Consider the following 9,002-nt stretch of genomic DNA (forward strand, 5'->3'; position numbering starts at 1 on the left):
CCCCCACCCCCCGGGGCTTTTTCCATGGTCACGCTAAGCAGGATCGGTGGGACATGGGAGTGCAAACGGTGCTTTTATTTCTAAAAAGCACAGGCTTTAAATGGTCCTTGGGCTCTGTGGTGGCAGGCAAAACCCCCAGGGCATATGCAGATCCGTACCCACTAAAACGATTTTGGGAGCCAGACTGGCCTAGTGAAAGCAAGATGTTCATCCAGGGGCTTGTACCACCTAAAGCTGCACTGGGCCAAATGCTCAGCCCGTTTCCCCTGCAGATGATGTTCTGGCCCTGGAACCCCCCAGGAGGGCATCACCACCCCAGCACGTGTCAGCCTGCAGGACCCATTTCTGCCCATCAGTGACAGGTCAGAGACAGAGACTGAAGGCAAGAGGACCAGCACCAGCCTGCAGAGGGGAGAAGGGCTCATACTTCGTGTTAAGCTCCTCTCTCGTGCTTTAACACAGTTACTGTTTTCATCATTCATTTTGTGGGGATTTTTCATGGTTTTATTACTTCAATTTCCATTACATTTTCTTTATTTGGATTATTTTTGTTTGGTTTCTATTTTCACTCTCATGTATTTTGTGGCACTTACCTGAAACTGATAAAAAACATCCTTAAGTAATGACAGTTATACTTCGTTAATTCCTATTCATTTCTCTTTTATGCCTGTCTCCATAATGTTTCCAAAATTTTTTTTATGTTGTGAAGGTATTTGGAAAAAACTTAAATAATTTGAAAAAAGTGAAACTCTTCCCCTTTGCTTATTAAGGGATGTATAACGATCTTTTTTCCAAAGTGTTCTTTTAAATATTTTCGTCAATTTCTAATCTTATTGAAGTTTGTTCCCTCCTGCTTTGAGCTATGAAGAATATCACCGGCATTGTAATATTTCATTATCAATTATACCAAAGGGTGGCACTGAAGATGTTATTTACTGTGATCCAAAGGTGAGTTTGGGCCTTTGATTTTGTTTGGGTTTTTTTCTCAGAGCTGAAAAAAAAAGGAGGAAGAAAAAGAAATCCACTCGTTTAAACTGCTGAGATGTGCTTATTCCCCAACACGTAGCGAGCACGGATGGAGTAATGCCGCGCAGGCATGTCACATCCAATGTGCTAAAAGCATATTCACGTCACTTCAGGGCTGGGGGTGCTCCCCCTCACCATATGGAGGGGGCCCAGCAGCTGCTGCGGAGCAGGAGCCTGCCTGCTGCACCATAGGTTGCTGCTGCTGCTGCTGCCGTGGTGTCCCCAGCAAACAGAAGCCCGGCCAGGGTGCGGGGGCTGGGGATGCTCCTCTAAGCCACTTGGTCTGCCGGAGAAAATAAGCTAAGGAGCTTAGCATGGCATCAGTGCACGTGGCTCTGAGGACTGACCTAGCGGCACCTTCTCTGTGGTGAGAGAGGCAGGAGTGTGAGGCGGTCCTGGGCAAAGGGCTGCTGCTCGTCCTTTACCCATAAGAGGACACTTGGACCATGAAGCAGAGAAAAACAGTAAATTAAGAAAACAAATCCTGAAGGAGTAATGCCTGGAAAGTGATCCTGCAAGCAATTTTTCACTGCAGGCTCTCTAAAAATAACCTGACATGTGGGTGTCTATTAAAAGCAGAGCAAGGGATTCAGAGCAAGGTATGAACTCATTCCAAGGGCTAATTGCAGTTATGCCACCCATTGGGAAAAAAATGCTGGAGTCTGTGTAAAAAAAAGCTTCCAAGAAGCTCAGGCACCAGTAACCTTCCCACGCAAAACAAAGGAGAGCGAAGAGATAAGGTATGAGGTGAAAGCACAAATATATGCTGGAAGATTAAAAGGAAGACTTATCAATAGATAGAGCCAAGCGTGACAAGATGAGCTGAAGGCAGGGCTAGCTGAGGAACGCTTCCCTACCCGTGAAATTTGGTAGACCAAAATGTTCAAAGGAAACAGAGAGGGACAGAAAAAAACTAGACAAAGCAGACCATGGAGAATTCAACACCCATGGGAGAAAAGCTGGGTTCTCTGATAAATCTGTCCCACGCTCTGGTAGATCGTACTCTATCTACACACGCCTGTGTAGGTACTGCCCTGCTCCCAGCAATAGCAACCTTGGCTTTGTTTAAGATAAGAGCGGCTTTTGCCATTGACTTCAACAGAGCCAGAAGTTCAAACACAACCAGAGATTTTCCCTCCTTGTTCCACAGCTGGGTTAATTAAAGAGGAAGGAAACCATGACCCTGAATTTTCTGGCTTCTTCTAGCTCTTTCTTACCTGCTATTGTCGCTACTTTTCTGAAAAGTGAATTTGAGAAAGTCTCAAGATTGATAAATACTTTTGCCACTTTCTTGAATTATGATTGCTTTTTGTTCTTAATGAGCCTTTGTAAGTCTTTTCCAGACCAAAATACCTGAAAGAGCCTTTGAGAAAAGACAGATCTCCATCAGCGATGCCTTGCTGCTAGAGAAAATGATCGGGTTTTGATTAATCACGAGTTTTGATTAATGAAGGACCAGTCTTTCATGTTAAACTGTACCTCATTTTTCAAATCAGCATTATTATTTACTCACTGGCTCAGCTGCACTACAATTTTCTTTGCAAATTCATATTTTGACAAATTATATGGCAATTTTTTTGCACTGCAATTATTTTGTGGAACAGTTTTACTACTGAATATTCATAGAGCTGTAAGAATGCTGCTCACTCATGTACATAAATTACACATCTCCTCCACAGTTTTGCCTTTCCCCAAATTATTATGCTTCCATGAGAATGTAGAGAAGAGCTTCCTCTGTACCCCACAGCCCCTGGCAGAAGAAAGCAGCATGGGTGAAACAAGAAGTACAAAGAGGGATATCTGAAAGTGCCCCTGAGGAGGCAAAGTGCATACCTTTGTACCAGAAAAGAAGAGACAGCAGGACACTTCCCATCTCGAACCGCATCTTTTCCCTCCTCTTCTGGGAATAGCTCCTTACCGTGCTGCTTGCCTTGCTGGGAAGGCATGAGATTAGCTTAAGCATTGCCTAAGCACCTTACTCTCCCCCATTCTCATAATTTTATCAAGCACCATCAAGCCAACCACACAATTATTACTGTCATACTCCATCCTAGAGGACGTGTCATGCGTAACTGTTTTTAAACGCTAAAAAGTACTAAGATACTGACACTCTGAATGCAAATCTGATTGTATACGCAGACACATGTCCGAATAAACAAGGATACACCTACCTAGAAACCACACACACAACCACACACGCCGCCGACGACCACCCATGCCCCACCCCCGAAATGCAGGGCTCCAATGCTTATAAAATAAATGTGGTATACATTGCCTACTGTGTGCAGTAAGTAGTCATTATCTTCCACTCCCTTTATTTACCTCTGCGCTATCGATGCCTTTCCTAATAACAGCTGTGTGTAGAAATCTGCCCTGGCCTTACTGCTCTTTCAGCCACCTAATTGCAAAGGGCTGAAAACAGCAATTAGTAGATAAATCAGAAATATCACATTTCAGTCGTTTACTGGCTGAGCTGTAGAAGTCTCAAACCAAAAAAGTAAACAACCCATTGCTAACAGTTCTGCCTAGGGTATGCTCTCAACCAGTTTAATTCAAAGAGAGTTGTACACTAGATTTTAAAACGACTGAAAGATTCGAGACAACAACAGACTGCTAGTGATTCCAGTGGATCTTGCACCCGTTCCTCCAATCTCTGTTAATTATGTGCAATTAGCAGTGAATTTTTAATGGGGGTTTTTTGAAAGCAATTGCTTGAGAAGCAGCTTGCTTTGTTTCCAGAGATCTTGGATTGCATGTACAGGGAATAGATTAAAGTGCTGCACAGATCATGTGGGCTGCCGTTGCAGTATGCTAGACCTGTCTCTAGTCTTCTGGTTTCTATCCATTCAAAACATGCTGTGCAAACAAGGATGCTGACTTTCTGGAAACAGCCCCGGGGGCAGGATTCATCTCACCTGCTTTTGGATACCCACACATTTGGAATCCCCATAAATGGGGTGTCAGGTACAGCACCCCTCTGTGGTCGCACCTGCAGCGCCAAGGCATCCCGCCCTTGCCAGGGAGCGCGACATGGATGGGATGAGTCTCATGTCAAGGGAGCTCACTGCTTTGCTCAGCCTCGGGCGATTTGAACTCCTCAACCCAACACTTTTCCCACTGTAATAGGCCCTGAGGGAGAGGACAGGTTATCACTGACGGAACCCTGCATGGACACAACCATCCTGCTTCATGGAGCTGGGCGGGCTCACTCCAAACACGGGGGAGCATCATCGCATGGCAGGGCGCAACCAGGGTGGCTCATCCCAGGCACCAGGAAGGGGGTCATTCTCCTAAGGTCAGGGGACTGCCTCTGATTTTTTCTCAGAGGCCTCGTGCTCAGATGCGGCACTCCTCTTGGGGCAGGGAGACTCACCAGGAAGTCCAGGGGGTGAACAAACATGAGACTCATTAAGGGTACCAGGGCACCCACCATTGTGCAACACCTCACTCCAGGCTCCACGGAGTATCCAGGCAAGGCTCTCTCTTCCTCCCTCTCTTTGCCACATGATCTAAAATGGGCTGCCTCAGAGACAGAGATTTCCAGAGCTGCTGAAGACACTAGGATATCTATCCCCTGTCTGCACCGATGAGCACTTGATATCTAAATCCCATGGGCTTGAAAATCCCAGCTTAAAAATCCCTAAATACCTTCATCCATGTATGTCTTGGAAAACCAGACCAGGGCTTCAGCCTCTTGCCTTATGGTCTCATAAGCAGAGGTCACTGGGAGGCAGAAGCGTCCACCGTAACTTAAAAAACCAAATCCACATTCTCCCTCATCACCCCAAGTTTAAAATCAGCTTGGTTTATGGTCAATGCCACCCTTCAAACAGGTCTTGATTTGTGTGAGAAATGCTCAGGGTTCATGTTCAGAAACAGCACAGCTATTATCAAAGAACATTTTATTCAAAGGGACACCCTCAAGGCTGGTGGCTCCCCAGTTATGAAATTCCCTCCCCACAGAAAAAAAAAGGTCAGCCTTTGTATAAAAATGTGTCTGTAGCATTAAAAAAATCAAACTGGTTCTCATGAAGAGTAGAAGGGCCTTACAGTTAAAGTCTCTGCGTACATACTACGCAGTTCAGACCCTCTGTGCCTAATGGTCTTGATGGTACTTCCTTTTAATAACCGTAAACCGCAAAACCATGCTGCCCCTGCAGACAGCATTGCTAAATGAATCACATAGTTAATTCCTAGCAAGCATTCAGATACTTGCAGGTACAGAAGACAGAATACATTCTAAAACCAGTACACGATACAGCACCACCAAGGGCACATTTGCCCTTTGTGAAAAACAAAGACAAAATTTTAAAAATATAAGAATTAGCCTGGCATCAATCACAGAACAAAACTGTTGCTGGTAGAAATGGTCCAAAGTAGGACATTTAGGTGATATCCACACTGCTACGTAAAACAGGGGCAGGAGCTACCTGGGCAGGTTCTCTTATTTTGCCACACATCTTCTTCAGGTCCAGCTGGAGTGCCCATTGGCCTTAAGACGTTTTGGTATGTTTTCATGGCCCTCAGATATCATGGTGTGTTTTCTTCCTCTAGACCACAGGGAATAACACAAAGGCCACCCCACACCACTGGGATGCTTTTAGTCCGTGGAGTCGAGAGTTCAGCTTGCATTTCCAGGGCTGTGACATGAAGGCATGGGCGTATGTAAGGATGCGAAGCCACTGGGTATGGCAGCAGGGGTAACAAAGCCGAGCGGAGGCTGCTCAACACCCTGCCTGGGGATGCATGTCTTTTCCCAGCTGGGTTGGCTGGCCTGAACCACGGTTTTACCAGGCTAAGAATTAAACAGCGTGGATATAGTTGGAGGCCAGTGCTTCAGTCTGTACCTTGGCCTTGCTTTGTTAGCAGATACAAATAGAGCTCAGCACTGTTTGAGGATCCCCATGCCAGCATCTTACACAGACCTAACACTTTCTGCCCATACTTTTCTCCTTACGAGAAATGAATTTGCTCTGAGCACAGCAGAACTGTGCATCCATGAGCTCTCAAATCACACCCATGGGCACAGAGCCCTCCCTGGCACTTGACTGATCGGCAGAGCATGTGCCACCAGAGGTCCTTTTTTGCAGGAGGCAAAAGCACTCACATGTGAGAGGGAAGCGCAGCTCCACGTAGCAATTCCGTGTTTCTCCCAGTCAGAGTGCCAGACAGCTAGATCAGAGCAGCACGCACAGATTCATGCTTCTGGGAGCTGAACACACACAACGTGCAATGTCTCAGCACAAACGTGTGACTGGCACACTTTGGTTTGAGCACAGCTAGGGAAGGTACAAAATACAATTTTATACACGTACGTGTGAACCACAGCCATCTCTCAGAAGCAGGATACTGACGTGCCAAGGAAGCAAGACTGCCAACGCTTTCAGAGCTTGAGTCAAACTATCAGGAGCTGGATCCCTTTGAAATGGATGGATCTATGAGGGGCTACACACGATGAAGATCTGGCTCTTGAAATAAAATATTCTTGCCACAAGACTGAGGTGTGAGCTTAAGCCCTCTTCTGAAAAGGAGCCTTTTCTCTAAATGTGAGAAAACACGATGCAGATAGTTATCCAGTGCTGGCCACCAGGATCAGGCCCACCCTCTGTGACGCATGCACCTGGGGGAGCTGTGGTTGTCTGTCCTGGGCTTGGCTAGGACAGAGCGGGTTTCCACAGCCAGGATAGTCACACCGAACCAGCCAACGGGCTGTTCGATACCACACTGATGCCATGCCCAGTGTGGGTGGGGGGTAGGTGCCGCAGAGGGCGCACAGTTTTCAAAGAGCGGTGCAGAGCGGCTTGGCTCAGCTCAGCGTGGTGCAGCATGGCGGTAAGCAGTGTGCGGTATATCACTCACTCTATTATTTTTATTACTATTGTTTTCTCTCTCTGTGTTGCTCAAGTTAGCTCTCCTTATCTTAACCCATGCGGCTTTACTTTCACCTTTTTATTCCTCTCTCCCGCTCCCTGCAGGTAGCGAGGAGTGAGCGAGTGGCTGCGTGGTGCTTAGTGGCTGGCTGGGTTCAAACCACCACACTGTCATTGGCAGGGCAGGCACCGTGGTATCACCGCCCCTGTTGGACATGAAGTACCCCCACGGAAGGCTTGCACACTCCGCGGTAGGAGAAGTCTAGCTACAGCCGGCTGAGCTTTGAGTCGGTGTCCTGGAAGCAGCCTGTCCGGGGAAGACAGTTTGCCCAAGAGGAGGGACACATTGCTTTGGCTTTGCCTCCCCGGGGCCACACGCACACGCTGCTCACCCAGCTCAGCAGAGGAGAGCCAGACCTGAGTGTGTCTGCACTTCCAGGCTGCAGGATACAGAGGCTCTCTGACTTCAGCTCGCCCGTACCCCAGAGCGTTTCCTCAGTAAAAGCGAGCACTGACAAAAAAGTTTTCATAAGAGGGTGATGATGTTGAAGGTAAGTTTCTTGGTAAGACCCTGATTAAAGTAAAGTACGTTAAGCCAATTTTTTATCATCAGGCTTAATAAAGCTGCCTGTTCCTCCCCCCAGGCCACCCGTGGTATCAGCAAGGTCTCACTCAGAGCCCCTGTGCCACCCTGGGCCTCCCGTCCACAGCAGAGGCATGGAGCCAGCAGCCACTGCCAAACGGTGCCCAGGGAGTACTGTGTGGTTAACGACCAGAGTAAAACCTTTAAATCCCGTCGCACAGAGCTGTGCTGGGCAGGCCGGAGGAGGGAGTGATGGCTGCTCTGGCACCTCAGGGTGCTGGCTCGAGGCAGCCATCACCGAGTCTCTGCATTTTGGTTGATTTTGAAGGAAAAGGAGATTTTTTGGGGGGGAAAAAGCAAGTGCTACAGCAACATTGTCTGGATTATGTTCATAGTCTTAGACTATGCTATTGCACAGGGCCTGTGGAGAGTCCAGCAGAGGGCTATGAAGATGATGAGGGGACTGGAGCATCTCTCTTAAGAGGAAAGGCTGAGAGACCTGGGTCTCTTTAGCATGAAGAAGAGAGAGGAACTTATCAGTGCTTATAACTATTTAAAAGGGAGATGTCGAGAGGACAAGGCCAATCTCTTTCCATTAGTGACCAGTAACAGGATAAAGGGCAATGGAAACAAACTGGAACACAGAAATTTCTACCTAAATATGAGGAAAAAATTCTTTTCTTTGAGCATGACAGAGCACAGGTTGCCTGGAGAGATTGTGGAGTCTCCATCTACGGAGATATTCAAAACCTGCCTGGATGTGATCCTGTGCAACCTGCTCTGGGTGAATCTGCTTCAGCAGGGGTGTTGGACTAGATGGTCTTCTGAGGTCCCTTCCAACTCCTACCATTCTGTGATTCTGTATTAGGTTCTTGGGTAGTTTTCAACACTACTCAAGGAGAATAAAAATCTTCTTTTGAATTAATTCCTATCCCAGTAGGACTAGATGATCTAACGGCCTCAAATTGTGCCAGCAGAGGTTTAGATCGGATATTAGGAAAAAATTCTTCACCAAAAGGGTTGTGAAGCACTGGAACAGGCTGCCCAGGGTGGTGATGGAGTCCCCGTCCCTGGAAGTGTTTAAAAGACGTGTGGATGTGGCACTGAGGGATATGGTTTAGAGGCCCTAGCAGTGCAGGCTGTATGGTTGGACTTGATGATTTTAACAGTCTCTTCCAACCAGATGATTCCGTAATCCCTAGGGGTCCCTTCTAACCCTTACCCTTCCGTGATGCTCCGTGCCATCATCCCTGTGGACCAGGCTTTCCCCGCTTTCAGGGGCTGTCTGTTCTCCTGCCCCATCAGCACTTCCCCTCCCCTGGGGGTAGCACACACGCTTCCTCAAGGAGTTTCTGAGGTTTCCCGTCTCGGGGAGGACACGCAAACCGAGACTCGTCTTCGTTAAAGAAAATTATGAACGAGTAGGGGCGAACACGAAAAGAACGCGCCGGCGCTGGTTCCACTGGGGCTCGAACCCAGGACCTTCTGCGTGTAAAGCAGACGTGATAACCACTACACTATGG

General features: G+C 47.5%; 1 non-coding gene across 1 annotated transcript; it reads right to left on the minus strand.

The window, feature by feature from the left end:
* Nucleotides 1–8,937: 8,937 nt before the first annotated feature.
* On the minus strand, nt 8,938–9,002 carry TRNAV-UAC. The gene has a single exon. It is a non-coding gene; the product is annotated as a tRNA-Val (tRNA).

The sequence above is a fragment of the Buceros rhinoceros genome, unplaced genomic scaffold (assembly GCF_000710305.1).
Source record: "Buceros rhinoceros silvestris isolate BGI_N320 unplaced genomic scaffold, ASM71030v1 scaffold6508, whole genome shotgun sequence".
In the NCBI taxonomy this organism is placed as follows: Eukaryota; Metazoa; Chordata; class Aves; order Bucerotiformes; family Bucerotidae; genus Buceros; species Buceros rhinoceros.